The sequence below is a fragment of the Dipodomys ordii genome, unplaced genomic scaffold (genome assembly GCF_000151885.1).
Source record: "Dipodomys ordii isolate 6190 unplaced genomic scaffold, Dord_2.0 Scaffold90, whole genome shotgun sequence".
Classification (NCBI taxonomy): Eukaryota; Metazoa; Chordata; class Mammalia; order Rodentia; family Heteromyidae; genus Dipodomys; species Dipodomys ordii.
The window spans coordinates 11,437,202-11,453,676 of record NW_012267306.1 but is presented as its reverse complement, the minus strand read 5'-3'; positions in this window follow the sequence as shown (position 1 = coordinate 11,453,676).

Genomic DNA, 16,475 nt, shown 5'->3' with positions numbered 1-16,475 from the left:
CCTCCTCCTCCTCCTCTCCCCCCTCCTCCTTCACTGGTCCTGAGGCTTGAACTCAGGGCCTAGGTGCTGTCCTTCAGCTTTTTGTTTCTTCTCAATGCTAGTGCCACAGCACCACTTCCAGCTTTTTCTGAGTAGTATATTGGAGATAAAAATCTCATGGACTTTTCAGCCCGGGCTAGCTTTGAACCATAATCCTCAGATCTCAGCCTCCTGAGTAGCTAGGATTACAGGTTTGAGCCATCAGCAAAACAAATTTTCTTTTCAGAACATGTGACATAGGCATACTATATCCTTTTCATAAATGCATAGCAGTTTTTTTAACTATATCTCTCATAGAGAATTAAGTATGTTCTCCAAAGTCTTAAGCTTCTGGCTGTCAAGGAATTTTTTTAAAGATAATCCTAGGACTCATGAAGAAAGGAGAGTAGGTATTATGAATGGGTTCAATTGCATTGCTTTATTTGTGTTTTTCCAGAGTAAAATTAGCTTAATCATATTAATAGAATCACATTAATAATAAGTCATTCTTTTATTCCAGATAAGTATGAATTGCACGAATGTTCCGTATTATCAGAGTCTATTGATGGCTTTTAACCCAAAAAACATTATTTGTCATTGCAGGTCGAAATGCTTGTTCTTTGTATTAGAACTTTGGGGAAATAGCATTCTGGAAGGAATACTTTCAGATCAAAATGAAGATACCATTTGTAAAAGTGTGGGCATGGCAGTGTATGGAATGAGATGTTGGGTAATAATGAATTCAGGATGATGAGATACCTAGCAGCCAGCAGCAGAAGGAAAACTCTCACACAAGAAACCTGAAGGAGAAAGGCAGTAGAGAGAAAGTGAAGGCCATTGGTAGAGTGACTTCTTGACAGAATTTGTGACTACTGCTTAAACTGTTTTCTGAATGGGAGGTTGTGGGGGAAAGATCTATCCAGACCACTTGTCTCTCTCACTCTGTTCTACTTCATGGAATTCCTGATGTTCTAATTTAATGTGCTACAGGAGACGCTGTACACAGTCAGACTTCTGGGCACAATTCAAAGCCCAGAAAAGAAGAGAATAGTTATGGAGAGAACATGGTTCAAACTGCCATCTGCAGGCTCAGCCCTGCACCAAGCTTTGGAGTTCTTCAACATCTGGAACAGGTTTACAGGGTAAAAGCGTCCATCAAAATGGACTTTCTCGTGGATACTTCTCCTTCCAGTATGCTTGTGCTAGTTTATTCTAGTCTTCTCTGTATTCATTGAGGCTACATTCTAAGACTTCCAAGGAAAACCTGGACTCTTAAATAGTTTATATTGTCTTACATATCTCTATTCCTATATACATCATAATAAAATATAATTTACCATGTATATACTATAAAAGTTTAATAGAAAAACTAAGATAAAATAGAACAATTAGAACTATAAAATAAAAACAAATCATGACTACAATTTCTCTATCGCAAAACAATACCCCTTATGTTGTAGATTTTTAGCAATTTCACAGGATTTGTTAGCAGAGGATTATTTACTAGCATAAGATTATTTATTAGGATAGAATTATTTTTCATCCCTTATTAAATGTAGAACATCAGCATTTTCACTCAAACTTTATGGCTATTATTTGGTATATTTGAGTTGCCAGAACCACTACAATATCTTTTGTGGCCATCATGAAATCAAATCTTGGAAACAAGCACTGTGATTTCTTAGCAGTCCATTTCATGACCAAGGCAGCTATGCAACCATCAGGAGGGTACAGCACAGTAAAAGCATGGCTTTTATCTGAAGCAGAGGCAGGAAGGAGTAAGAAGGTGGCATTTAAAATGCTGCCCACTTCTACTACTTTTATGAATCAGATTGCAATTACATAAGGAAGTTGAATCTTTAAACATATATTTGATTTCTTCTTTGAGAAAAAAAAAGAAGTTCAATTGATTTCCTGGGTGAAAAGGTAGGCAAAGACTCACTCTTTTCTCTCATTAAGCTCACACCTGCTCTTCTCTGATCTCCAACAAGTCCATAGCACTGTGCATGCGTCACAGCCTGCTGAGCTTCTCATCATTTCTAATAATCTGAAGATAATTTATTCATGCTTAATCTATTAGTTCTTTATATAAGAAATTAGTGCTATAAATACTATAGTTTATTTTTAAACAAGGTCTTGTTGTATAGTCCAATCTGGCTTCAAATTTGTCATCTTTCTGCCTTGAATTACCTATGATTGAGATTATAGGAATGGGCTATATACATTAATTATTAATAATTAGCTAACTAATTAATTCTCAGCTTATATAATACTGTTGTATCCTGGAAAAATTAACTCCCTCATCCTACACAAAGTTTATGTAATATTTAAGAAAACAGACACAATTTGTGCCTAATATGGGACACAAATACTTAGTAATTTAAAGGTACCTTAGTTTAAGAGAGAGAAGAGAGAAGGGGAGAGAGGTTGTGATTACTTATGGTACATTGGCTTGAATAGGCTATATACATTTGTTATTCAGTCAAATAAATCTTGGTATTGTGTGAAAGTATCTTTTAGATATCACGAAAGGCCATCATCAATTAGTTTTTAAGTAAGGGAGCTGGTGCTGGGTAAAATAGGTATTCAGATTCAGTGGAAAGATTGTCAGTAGAGATGAGTCTAGCCTAGGGAAGAAGACGCTGCTATAGACAAAAGTTTCAGTTCAGGTCTAAGAGCTCCAGCCTTCCTTGTCATGTTTGGGCTTCCCTATTCAGCTCCAAATCAGCCAATACCTTGCAATAAAGTTCATAAGCTATCTGTCTCCCACTGGTTCTCTCCCTCTCTCTCTGTTGAACTCTGATACAGAAACACATTTACCTTGTATAATTCAAAGAACAACCATTGTTGAAGAAAATTAAGTCAATTAAAATATTAGGTAAAATATTTAAACAAAAATAAGCAAATTGCTGAGTAGTTTACCTAAGGACATCATTTTCACCCTGTTCCTGTCCTGGGGTTTCCTGGTTTTCAAATTCATCTTTCTTGCCTATACTGCACTTTATCTAGTGCCATCCTTACACCAGACCCTGCTTGAGTTTCTATATCTACAGATGAATGAAGCAGACTGTTCATTGTATAGAAGCCCATATCAGTGGGACAAATAGAAAGCAGAACACGAAATCTGATTTTAGCCTAGCACTAAGGGGTCTGGGAAGAAGAGCTCAGCATCTGAGTAAAGAAGTAGCTTCACAGATAAACTTCCTCCATTCCTTGAGGAGGTTTACAGTGGCTTCAACACTGTAACCCATCAGCCATACTGCCTATGTTTCTAGAAGCAGCTCCTACAACCAAGCTTTTCTCCTGCACTGTGAGATCCTACTTTATGTCCTTTATGTCCTTTTGGGGGAGTTTCATTCATGGCCAAACTTCTGTATACAAATATTCCTGTTTGGGAAATTCTATTCATGTCCACTGGTAAGTAAACAGTGTGTTTTGCTCTGCACTGTTCTTGTATGTCAAGCATCAAGCATGGCTGACAGATTTCAGATTTAACAAATAGTTCTTCATGTACCAACCTTTGCTTCCATTATGTGATTTGATATTCATCACACATCTCCCAAATACTTCACTGTTTAGTAAAACAGTCTAAGGTAGAGTACATGAAAAGCACTATATAATCCCTAGCAGGATGCAGAATGAACAATCTCATATTAAAAGATTAATGATTCTTTTAGACACAACTGACTTATGGAACTATTTTTAAAGTATGGAGATACGACTGAGATGCTTATATTAAAGATGCAGAAAAGCTTGAAATTCCTGTTTCCTGTTCAGTAGCTATGCACTTGTTCTGTGTATGGTTTGAACCACAAATTCTAATGAGAACAAATTCACATCTGCTCAAATCTCAATTATCTGAATGTATCTTATCCACTTGGTTAGTGTGTATAGAGGTGACAAATGTCCGTTAGCTTCTCTCTGCCATCCTATGTGCTTCACAGCTGCCTCTGTCCTGCTATCAGCTATTGTCCAGCCAACAATTTAAGACAATTTTAATGTTAGCATGACCAAAATGTTATTATATAATGCCTCAAACGTAACTAAATTGCTCTCTATTGGAGTACACCGTTGAGATCTTGTAGTCTAGTTCTTATCTTCAACATAACACCATATTCTCCTATTTTTCAATATTAAAAACTACTTGAATAGGTTTTCAGAATTTTCTCAAAAATCCATATTTTCATCAAAACGAGTTTTGTGTGTGACTCAGCAGTAAAATTTACATAAAAACATCTCTGTCTTTTGATTTTTAGTATTATAAACAAGGTTAATGCCTTAATGCATTCCATAGCAGAAAACTCTGGTGAGTAATTTATCACAAAAATAATTAGATTCTAATTTAGAAATTAATTTCAGTCAAAATTTAGGAATTACAGACAAGAACAAATGACACATGTAGTGACTTGGGTGAATATCAAATGTGTTAGGCCAAGTGAAAGAAATCAGACACAAAAGGCTACAGATGGGAGGATTCCATTTGTGTGACAATCTAGAAAGGGAGAACTATAGCAATAAATAAGAGATCAATGCATGCCAAAGCTTAGGAAATAGGATTAAGAAATGGATGCCAAAGCAAAAGGCTAAGGTGTGTGTGTGTGTGTATGTGTGTGTGTGTGTGTGTGTGTATGTGTGTTGGAATGGTTTTGCATCATGACTGCAGTTGTACCACATTATTTGTGCATTTCTCAATTTATATAACTGCATATAATATTAGTGAATTTTATGTAATTTTAAAAGTAATTTTTTAAGTTTGACAATTGAATTGTGAAGATAAGCATCATCTTGCTGTCACAAATATCACACAGGTTAAACTCAATCAAATCATACTGCTCAACAGAAACAATTCCTAGAGTCTTAAAAACAGTAAAAAAAAATATGCAATAGTCGCTAAAACAGTTCCAAGCCGAGTTAAATATAAATGTGTGCACAATGAGATTATTTCTACCTACTGAACTATGGCAAGTACATAAAATGTTTCTCTCAACAGGTGAAAATAAATAGATCCTAAACGAGCTCAAACCTTTACTAGGTATTTTAGAAAGACCTATCACTATTTTTGCTGAATATTATTATTTACTGGTTCTATGTAATCTCTGATTTCTTTCTTCCTAATTTTATATTCTTTCTGATTTCTACTTAGGAAGAACAAATTAATTTCTCTTCAATCATAGTTGAAAACTTAGTTCCCAAGTTTTATGCCCCTATACCATCAATTTTCAAAGTATATTTCAAAGCATAGAAATCAGTTACAAACTACCATAAACTCACACTGATTCTCTGAGACTTACAGATAGGTCCATCAAAAGGTAAAGTATATTTTACAGACATAATTAAGGTGGCAAATATTAGAATAAGGAAATTGCTCTAAATTACCCTGCTGGGCCTAATCTAAAACGTGATCCCTTAAGAACAGAAAACTTTGAAGTAGATGGTGATAGCAAAGTGATTACCATGAGAAGGACTCAAAACTCACTTGCAAGTTAGAAGGAAAGAGGAGTCCATGAGTTGAAACTGATCATTTTAGGATTTGATTGCTCTTTAATTCTTGAACCTCTTAACACTTTCATAATAAAACTATATACAATGGACAAGGGTCTCATATCTAAAATATACCTGGAACTCAAAAAATTAAATCCCCCAACAACAAATCTTCAAAGAAACAACTGCCCAATAAATAAGTGGGCAAAAGACTTAAAGAGAAACTTCTCTGAAGAGGAAAGAAGGATGGCCAATAGACACATGAAGAAATGCTCAACCTTCCTAGCCATAAAAGAAATGCAAATCAAAACAACATTGAGATACCACCTCACCCCAGTTAGGATGGCTAGAATCAAGAATTCTAATAACAAGAGATGCTGGAGGGGATGTGGACAGAAGGGAACCCTACTGCATTGTTGTTTAACCACTTTGGAAAGCAGTATGGAGGTTCCTCAAAACACTCCATATAGAGCTCCCCTATGACTCAGCAATCCCACTTTTGGGCAGTTACCCAAATGATCACAAACAAGACCATACTAAAGCAACCAGCACAACTATGTTTATTGCAGCATTATTTACCATAGCTAAGATATGGAACCAACCCAAATGCCCTTCAGTAGATGAATGGATCAAGAAAATGTGGTATATATGCACAATGGAATTATATGCCTCCATCAGAGAGAATGATATTGCCCCATTTGTTAGGAAATAGAAAGACTTGGAAAAATTATATTAAGTGAAGTAAGCCAGGCCCAGAGAACATGGGTCCCATGGTTTCCCTTATTTGCAATAACTAGTATATGTCTGAGACAAGCAGAAAACATCAGATAAGTTGATGTTAGGTGAAATGAACCTCAAGATAAGTATTCAAATGTTTTTTTCTTTCTTGTGATTGTTTCTAACATATTTATAGGATGATTTCTTTGTTACTTTGTATGTCCCTCCCCCATGCTATAACCCCTGCTTTCATTGTATTTGATGTAGGTATAATTTGTCGAGAGTAAGGGAAGAAACAAACCATTTGATGCAGGTGGACCCATTACAACAATGAGATGTACAAGTGGTTATGTTGAAAAACGAACTTTACAACTTTGGCCGGGAGGGGCTGGGAAGGGTGGGGGGTGGGAAGAGATGGGAAGGGGAAACAAAGGAGGAGCTTGATAAGAAATGTACTCATTACCTTACCCATGTAATTGTAACCCCTCTGTATGGTATTTTTACAATAAAAAAATTAAAAAAAACTATGTAATACTAATTTGTCTTAGCTACCATACCTACTAGAAATTATTTGGTGGCTAGGCACTATTCTGTGGCTTAAAGTTTTTGGAAAAGTTAATATATGTACATATATGTGTGTAAAACATATATTATATTAAAATTTATTTATTATATCATTTTATATAAATCTATATATATTACATAATCTGTCATGTCAAATCTACAGATTTTATAGATGAAATAGATTCTATGGAAGAAATAAAATCTATGATATGACTCAGAAGACTCAAAGAAAAGAAACACTTCCAGAGTAGAATGTGGAACACTTTTGAACAATAACACAGGCTGGATGTTTCTGTACTTGTTTTATCCCACACCAGGTGCTGGCTATCATCTTTGCAAAACTGAAATCTTGAGTTGCCAGTACACTGAGTATTCTATTTATAAGGAAAATCTCATTCAGTCAAGCTCACAGGGACTAAAGCAGGAGGCACAATGTTAATAGATTAGTTTTCAATGGTATCAATAGCCAGAGACAATGTATTTCCATTGTCTTGTTTCATTGTAAGTTACACAGAAAAGCTGTGGTGAACTCAGGCTAACTAGATTACTTCAGCATCACAGTGAGAGGTATAAATGACACCATGCTCTGATAACTGATGCAAGCATCTCTGCAGAGATGCTTACCTGACGAAAAGTCTACCTGGACAACTACTATGTTTTCCACTTTGATTTTCTTACTCAATCTCAAGTGCAATTTGCATCTTCCAGCAGTATATATGTTAAGGATCCTAGTTAAGTTTCGCCTGAAGGCTACATTGACTACTCATGCCAACTGAATATCCTAACTGTACTCGTTTTGTTTATATATTACCATTTACTTTTAAGAGGAAGATTTTATTTACAATTTTGTCAAAATGTGACCTCTCCTCTGTAATACAACAACAAAAAATGAACTTAAACAAAAAATAATCTAATTTATAAGATCATTTTCAAATAATTTCTCTTCAAAAATCTCATTATAAATGCCATACATTTTACTGTCAGTACTTAAACTGAATAAAGCGCTATCAATCAATCTTTGGCATGCTTTAAAGAAGTGATGGACTTGGTCACTGATGAAGATATGCATCCAATATTTATTCACAATATATTTAATGTGAACTGAAAAACTATTGGCAAAAGTTGTACTTTATGCAGTCACAATGGACCCATCATGGTTTCTGAGATTTGAGCTCTATTTGCGATCAGTCTATGTAACTAGATCAAGGTATCTAAACTCTGGGCACACTGGACTGTGCAAAGAAAGGATTGCCTATATTCTTCTATCCAGGGAAGTGCTATTTCTGTCTGAACACTGTATTTCCATCTAAATTATGGCTGAAAATGCAGAACATGGCCAGAATTGAGCATGGATCTGTGCTTTGTGACAAATTTGTACTCACCAAATAATGATTGGTACACATTTTTCATTTTAGTCACATAGGGAGAACTGAGAAACTGTGCCGATTGATCAGATAGAGATATCTGGTCCATTTAAATTAAAAGGGAACACCAATTATTTTGGAAAATTTTACTTATGATAAATTTGTGAATAGTATAGGATCTAATATATTGTCATATCTTATGCATTCAAAATGGTTAATATTCTGTTGTCAAATTTCTACCATGTGATTTTTTTGTTGCTTTGTATGTCCCTCCCCCATGGTATAACCCTTGTTTTCACTGTATTTGATGTTGGTATAATTTGGGGAGGGGAAAGGAAAAAACAAATTGTTTAAATATGGATACAGGCTGATCCATTGCAACAATGAGATGTACAATAGACTATGTTGAAAAATGAACTTTACAACTTTGGTGGCGAGGAGGGGGGAATGTAGCTGAGGAGGTGAGGAGGGAAGGGATGGTAGGGGAAAAACAAAGGAGGAAGCAACAATGCTTGATAAGAAATGTACTCATTACCTTGCTCATATGATTGTAACCCCTCTGTACAGTATTTTCACAATAAAAAACTTATAAAAATACCTACCTGTGGGGAATTCCAACCCAGGTGATCTTTGTTCATTGTCTCTGAATAGTAAACCTTGATAACAATATGACATCTATAATGTTATCCTTTGAGCTTTCACATTTATGTCAAGTAGCCAAATATGCATGCTCAGCCACATTGCTTCACAATATGTTGTTACACAATAGTACATGAAGTGAAGTGTGCTTTTCTTATTACAGAATTTATCTGAGCCTAAAAACTGGATATGCTTAGTGTATGGACACAGACTCCTGACTTCCTTCTTACCTATGTGAAGCTGTTATATACCTTATTTATGAAGAAAATAAACTTCTTTGGTGGAGAAATTGGCATTTTAATAGGAGTTTAAGTACAATGCATTCTTTATTGAGCAGCCAATATATAATCTGCCTGAAACAGTGAAACTGCAGTGTTCTAAATATAGACTGCATTTTATCTTTTGTTCTTATTATGATATATTTAGTGTTTTCTCAACTTTAATCTTCACTCTACTGAAAATAGTCTCTGTCAACACATACACACAGACACACACACATACTCACACACACACACTTTTCAACCATAAATCACCAGAAAATTCTCTTTCTCTTAGCCTTGATTATCTTGAATTATGTTTCTTTTTAAGGAGAACTATTTTGATAATATGATTTTCTAATCTCAAAGGTCTGAATATTATGTATATTCCTTTCTCTCATATGTAGTTTGTCCAGAAGACAGATTGCTTTATTAGCAACAGGTAGAGACATCTAAAGTGCAATTTGTATTCTGGATTCCCCACATAAGCAGGCAGAATATCAAATCACACTCCAACTCCGGCTACTCTAGGTTAAGTGACACTGAAGTCTCTAAGCTCCCTCATGTTTATCTTGCATTTTACCAGAGATATCTGAAGGAGGCTTTACCCTCCCTTCCTTGTTGTATTTACTGATTCTTATTGTATGAAAGATATCACTTTGTAGGTTGATCACTAATGAATATTAGACCAGACTCTAAAATGCTAGCTAACTGTTAACAGATTCACAGTTTGGTAGAAGAATTATCATTAAAAAAAAAAACCACTGAAGTGAAGGAAATGTCACAGTGATGGAGAAAGAGAAGCCGAATATCAGAGTGAGCTGTGTACCGTGACAAGGAGAAGAGTTTCTAGCAAAGTCTGGAAGAGAAGCCCTTTGGGGTGAGAGAGATCATATCCCCACATTGTTTCTACCATGCTCAAGTGCACAGACAATTAATAACTAAATGTATTCAAATTCTATCACATGTTCCAATTGATATTGAGGAACGATAGATCAGGACAATGAGGAAGGGGAAACAGAAGCCAGAAATTTAAAGATAAACAATTATTTGTAAACAGGTGACTAAAAGCTCAGAGGTGTTCTTTTGTTTGTTTCATACTTTCTTTCTCCCCCATGATCTTGCTTTTTTGCCCAAACAATTTCTATACTCTGAGAAGCCAACAACTATTATACTCTGAGAACTGTATCATAAAACAATATATATTATCCTAAAGTTGGGAAGTATGTTGGATAAAATGACTCCTTTGAGTACAGAACCATTTATGAAGAAGGAAAAAATATTTTAATAAAGGACACTTATTGTGAAGGGAGAATCTGACAAAGCTTATCTTTTGTTGTAAGGGATGCTCAGCCATCTATGTCACAATGATACAAATTTAATAGACAAATTGAATATTCCTTGGCCCAATTGATAACCATGAAAGTGTTCTAAATCAAAGGGAATATTTATTCTAAGGTGAATTTAACCACCACCACCACCACCACCACTACCTCATATCCTACCTTTCTACCAGACATATTGCTGATACCAACCTGCTCTATGTGACTGCCTAGGATCACCCTCTTTCTAACTATTAGAACATACCCTTGCTTGCTGTTTGCTTATTCAGTAAAGCTCAGCCACATTTATGTCCTTTGTGCCTTGTCTGGAAATCTTATTCTCTGATCAAAGTCAAGAATTTGGATTAAAAACCCTAAGGGACCTTAATATAAAAGATCACTTTTTGGTGCTGATGCCTCAGGCCCTAAATCCTGGTGGCTATTCTGGAGGCTAAGATCTGGAGGGCTGTAATTCAAAGACAAGATACCCAGAAAAGTCTGCTAGACTCATCTCCAAAAATATCAGCCTGGTGGTGTGGTCCAAGTGGTAGAGCCACAGCTGTACAAGCAAGTAAGCAAACAAAACTAGCGGGTGGCCTTACATTCAAAATTCAGTTCAGGTGAGAAAAAAATCTCATATCCTCACTTAGGTCCAGTGACAATTTTAGTCAAGAAGAAGAAATATTAACTTGGTGCATAATATCAAGTTAATAAAATTTAAATATATATCCTCCAATATGTTCAATATTGGCGGGTGAATTCTAGACCAGAAAACACACCCATGGAAGTTTACAAATGTATAGAAAAATTTCAATATCAGAGAAATGGAATAGAATATTCATGAGTTCAATTCTTACTGATGATATGCAAGACAAATTCTGAAGTCAAGCTCATGTAACTTAAAAAAAAAAAAAAGCCTTAATAGTGACTATTACTTTTGCATGGGAAGGGTGCCAGTCTAGAGCTTGAACTCTGGGCCTGGAAGCTGTCACTGAACTTCTGTGCTCAAGGCTAGTGCTCTAACATTTGAGCCACAGCTCCACTTTGGGCTTTTGGTAGTTAATTGGAGATAAGAGTCTCATGGATATTCTTTCCTAGGCTGGTCTCGAACCATAATCCTCAGATCTCAGGCTCTTGAGTAGCTAGGATTACAAGCTTGAACCACCAGTGCCTAGCTTTTGAGTATTATTTTATATGCCTTATTACCATTTGGAATATAACATATTCTGTTCTTTAGTTGCAACATTACAAATTTAACTCAAATTAATTGAATTAGGTTATATTTTGTTTTTTCTTCTCTTTTAATTAATTTCATAATCAGAAAAATCTGCTCCTAGTTGGTGGCAGTGTTTTCTGCATACTGCGCTGGCAAACTTCCCCAGGTTTAATAATCGGTCTGGGGATGGCTGGGGATTGTCAGAAAATGTCCCCAAAATTAAGTAGGATGAAATAAGTATTTCATGTATCATGAGTTTTAAGCATTTTAACTAGCAATATAAATGGACTCCCAGAAAAATTTTAAAATAAAAACAATATGAAGTTAAGTTCCATATTTTGATTTTAAAAATTAGCCTTGTTCTCCACTATTTAAAGGTTTTAACATTTTCTCTTTTTTTTTATTTGGTTTTAACATTTTCTTTTAGGGAAACATGACCAGAAAACAGCATTCACATGCAGGTATAAATAAGATAGCACTTTCAACATTACCCACTAGATTCCCATATGCTATATTATTCTTCATCCCACCAGCAAGGAACATTTTATTTCCTACTGTAGCTCTCAGTGAGGCAGAGGCGGGATTGAGGGCAAAAAGATGCCAAGTCAGAATTCAGCTCCTGTAGACTGGGAAAATTAACATGTGAAAATGCACTAACTTTTCCATCTGAAGTCGTAGTGTTTCAATAATCATTGGATTCTCTACCCTTCTTTTCCCTGAGAGAATTGCTTTCCTTAAAAAATGTCTAAGGGCTCAAGTCACTTAGAAGCTATTGTCTGATTCATTGAGCAGTATATTCAAGCTCCAAACCATGCTCTAAGCCTCCTGCATAGACTCACTGTGTAATTCGGGGAGCATGCTAGCCTCTTGTCCTACTTGACAGGCTATTACTCACATGTCAGGTGTCAGCAAGCTCTTCAGGTAACTTGTAGAATCCCTCTGGGAAAGCGCTGCTCCTTTCTCTAGGGTTCCATAGGACCGCATTTACACAGCACTTCTAGTATTTCCCACTGCATCGTAAACACCAGCCACTCTCCTAGAATGTGTACCTTTCCACCTCTGAATCCCACACACCACGGTGGCAGTGTCTCACAGTAAGAACTATGGTAATATACACTTGTGGAATGAAGGAGGAAGTGCCTACGAAACACTCAAAATTAAAGGAAAACTGTTTAAACACAGTAATTTTAATATATATAATACTTTAATATCTTGTTTCCATCTTAGGGAGCTTAATGAAAATCTAAATTCTCCTTTAGCTAACAGATAGCTGTTCAATTTTGCAGAATAGAAGACTATTAAGGAAATGAAGAAACTCAACTCTTTCTGCTGCATATTTTAATATGATGTTAAAGAAGATTAGAGTTAAGCCAAAAATCTTTAAATAGAACATTTAATCCTCAGCAGCACTTGGAGATAATTCACCTTTAAATAAGTTACAACATTTGTGTTCATTTATAGAAAAAAACTTGACACATGATGAAAATCATAATACGGTTTCTAATTAGAGGTGACTGCAAAGGTAATCCTAAGGAATCTGTAATCTTAAACAGATTTTATTTCACTTTTTGCATTTATTCCACCAGTGATACAGTCTTCAAGATGCAATATGATATTAAATGCCATTATTATTCAATATAATTGCTAGAAACATGCTTCACAAAAAATTCACCTTTAATTTGCATAAAAAGAATTATCATTACCACAGAATACTTTTTCTTTTAATATTAATTTCTTCTTTCAAGTAGTTACTGCTAATTTATGGGCAATTTGGAAAAAAGGAACAAATGATATAGTTTTAATGAATACAGAAGCTTTTATGACTTTTCTTCCTGAGCTGGCACCTTTAACAGCAATATTGTTAAACAGAGGGAGTTAGCAGGATGTGTGTGTGTGTGTGTGTGTGTGTGTGTGTGTGTGTGTGTGTGTGAATTCTGTAAATGTACCTGATGTTCTGAGTTTCGACTGTCAGTAATGGTTCTAGGCCACATTTAATTTGTCTAATTCATGTAACTGGTAGTTGTTGGCTAATCATGACCTCATAGAATTTCAAAATACTAGAACCAAGGTAAGATGAACAGAAACAGGACTCTATGGAATGTAATCCCAGTCTGTAGCATCAAATAAAGTAGAATATCAGAAAGTAGCACATAGTCCTCACTACCAATCTCAGTTATTTGCATAATTTTGCCTGAAATAAACAGTTCCCCTAAATTGTCAGCTCTTATTCTGGTAGAATTTTCAAGGGAGCTCTTTCAAGCTCACAATCATATAACTGCTTGAGTGTACACTCGATGTTCCCTAGGCATCCTCCTGATAAACAGTATGGGATGGGATGTTGTTTGGCAAAAGGTGATAGACAGCACCTTAATCCTTTCTATCAAATGCTTAGTGCTCAGTTGTGGCAGCTCAGATTCTCTAATGTTCACAGGAAGCTAGTTCCCAACTCACATACACCTTTGTACCTAGGAGAAATGTAGTCACTTTGAGGTTTGAATTTTAGCTTGACTAAACATTCCTAGAAGAGACTATCAGTCCTTTTAGCCTAGTCAGCATATTTTGGGATAGATATCTAATTTACAGATCTCTGTTTTTCAAAGCAGAAATATCTGGTGATAACATTCAGCTGTTTATCTAACATCCTAAATTTTGTCTTGCAAAATGCCAAAATGAAAAATGTACACTTTTCGTTCTACTTCAGAAATCTAAGGCATATTCTTAGGATTACATTTCACTTTCACTCCCACACAATACACATCACCTACTTTCTGATTCTCCTGGGCCACTGAAAGTCCATCAAATGGCTTCTGAGTTAGCCTCAAGAGAGGGGTGCTGCTTAGTACATACCAGTTAAGAAAGCACCATACCTAATGCTGAATATCAAAAGCAAGTGATGTATGTTTCTTCAAAGTTTATTTTACATTTTGAATTATCTTGTGAATTAGAACTGGCCGATTCAATTAAATAGAAGTCTCTAGAGAAAAATTGAAATGACATAGCCTCATGGCAGAGTGTAATTTTAAATGGTTACAGAGTTTCAGTTCTAAATTGGTTTCGCTTGCATTATTTCTCATCCCAAAATATACAAACATTTATGTAACTGACATGAATTGATTAGCCAAGTATTTTCTCTGGGTGCTTCATGTAATAATTTTCAGAGTTAACTAGTAGCTGGCGATCTCTTCCTTTAAGTCAACAAGTTGTTATATGCAACAGGAGTTCATTATTTGATACAGGCTGATAATTTTGTTCCAGAATGTGTTTCAAAGCAATAGAATTTCAAAGCAATACCACGATTTAAATTATTTTAAGCATTACAAATGCAGAGCAAAAATAGGGGGTGTGTGCCCTCACTCTGGTCTTAGAATACAGAAAGAATACCATCTGATTATCTGATCTATATATATAACCATATACATTTCTTCAGATGAATCAGTTCAGGTTGAACAATTAAATAGAATGAAGATCAAATGAGTAGGAATGGAACGTTGAAACATTCTTTTCTCTTTTCACTAAATAACTAGTTTGAGTGTGTGTGTGTGTGTGTGTGTGTGTACCCAGGTTCACTTATGCTAAGAAAGCATTTAACCATTGATGCATCTCCCTAACACACCTGTAATAGCACATCATAAATGAAATATAAGTTGGAAGCTGATATTCTGTCCTCACATGAAAGAGAAGATACTTTAAACAAAGGGAGAAACAATCTCTATGCCCACCACACTGTCTCATTCATAAATGCCATCCCTTTTTACCTCCTAAAAGTAACAGAGAAGGGAAAGGCTTGAAAAGGAAGAACTTAGCTTAGCTGTCTACAGGATGAGATTTATAATACATTGTGGTATGGGAAAACAAAAACTAAATCCTTTCTTGAAAAAGCTAGTGTTTCAAAGTATAAAATCAGCAGCTGCTATACATAGAAACCAAATGCAGCTTTGATTAAGAGCACTAATGATAAAGAGTTTCCCTGAGTCATCCATTCTATATTTAAATTCAAATCATTTCAAATTAGGCAATGACTGATAGTAAGTTGGTTTATTCCCCAAAATAGTGACTCATATAATTTCGAGTAGGTCTTACGTTATCTGTGCTAACAGGTGCATAGACCGGAAAATGACATGGACAGAGCAACATCTGGAAAGAATATTTAGCTTGTATTCCTCAAAAAGTAGTCTGATTGCCTTTTCTCTTTGTTTCTTTCTTTTTTTGCCAGTCATGGGGCTTGAACTCTGGGCCTATGCGTTGTCCCTCACCTTTTTAGCTTAAGGCTAGTGCTCTACCACTTGAGCCACAGCACCACTTCTGCCTTTTTCTGCTTATGTGGTGCTGAGGAATTGAACCCAGGGCCTCATGCATGCAAGACAAGCACTCTACCACTGAGCCACCTTCCCAGCCCTGTCTGATTGCCTTTTATTTTCCATTCCAGTTTTCATTATACTCTTTTGGTATAAATATCTTGTATGCTACACAATTAAAGCTAGGCTACCTAGGAGATATTTATAATTTGCAACTTCCAGTGATGACATCCATATTGAAGAGAGCTTACTGGCAATTTCCCAATAGCTCTTCAGTGGAAATAGTCTGTAAGACAAAATTATTGAGATGACTGTAAGAGCATCTTCATGATGCTTCTCTTTTTCTATTAATATGGATTTATGTGAATTTGTATTTTTAAGACCACTACAAAAGACTCATATGTGCCCACCAACTATTCCCTGCACCATACATGTGCTGTCTGGGGAAACACCTTAGGTCAGCTGCCATAATTATGGGTGTAAATACCTCATAAACAAACTTCTTTAATCCATTTGAAAAATCACCAGTAAATTTAGCAGATATTTTAGCAGTCTAACCAGAATAAGATGCTTGTGGATACACAAGTAGATAGTTCATGGGG